We start from the raw sequence: 794 nt of genomic DNA, 5'->3' as shown, positions 1-794 counted from the left end.
AAAAGTTAGCTGTATATATAGCCTGTAAATAATAATAGAAACCTTGTACTAGTAGGATTAAGTACCTTATTTTTAAGTTATATTGTCAGTCTGATCATAAGTGGTGCCGAAACCCGGGACGTAAAATTTCGAATTCTGTCACATACGAATAATACCAAGAACCCCGGAGTGAAGATTAGACAGAATCATTTGAATCAAAGGTTAGTAGACACTTGAGAATTATAATGGTGAACCCGGCTGAGGAACTGAAAAAATTAGAGTATCAGTTAGCTCTGTCGACCGTTGAGCGACAAAAGCTAGTAGCCGAATTGTCAAAAGCGACGGAAAATACGCAGATCGAACTACTGAAGATAAGGACACAAAGTTCGGCGTTCATACACGAGGTGATAAGTGTGGAGTCTGATAATAAAGTTAGTTATGCAGTAGCTGCGTATCGTTATTCTGCCCAAATCCCTTTTATTTTTAAGTTATATTGTCAGTCTGATCATAAGTTTTATATATATATATATAGACGGACAGGCTCCGCAAATAGATCAGAGTTTACTTCAAGCCTTTCATTTCGCATTCCTCTCTCTCCTTTTATTTTTAGTTTCACTTCAGTAAAAGACAACTGGTGCCGAAACCCGAGAACTTTAGATACCGGAGTAATTTTCAGCCTACAAGGAAAAAAAAAATGTTCATTTTTCTCTTTATATAGAGCAGGCTTTTGATCGAGTATGGCACCCGTGACTGCTTTACAAACTCCGTCAATTCTTACCTCCTACATATTTTCTCATCATCCGTTCCTTTCTTAC

At 37.3% G+C, this 794-nt stretch overlaps 1 protein-coding gene across 3 annotated transcripts in view; it reads left to right on the top strand.

Annotated features, from left to right (window-relative positions):
- The window catches only part of LOC106690114 (glycerol-3-phosphate phosphatase), a 31,764-nt gene that overhangs the window by 14,888 nt on the left and 16,082 nt on the right, over window positions 1-794 (top strand). The window lies entirely within an intron of this gene.

Source organism: Halyomorpha halys, unplaced genomic scaffold, assembly GCF_000696795.3.
Source record: "Halyomorpha halys isolate HHAL.00 unplaced genomic scaffold, Hhal_1.1 Scaffold1581.1, whole genome shotgun sequence".
Taxonomy (NCBI): Eukaryota; Metazoa; Arthropoda; class Insecta; order Hemiptera; family Pentatomidae; genus Halyomorpha; species Halyomorpha halys.
The sequence above is the reverse complement of the archived record's forward strand: the minus strand, read 5'-3'. Positions and strand labels throughout refer to the sequence as shown.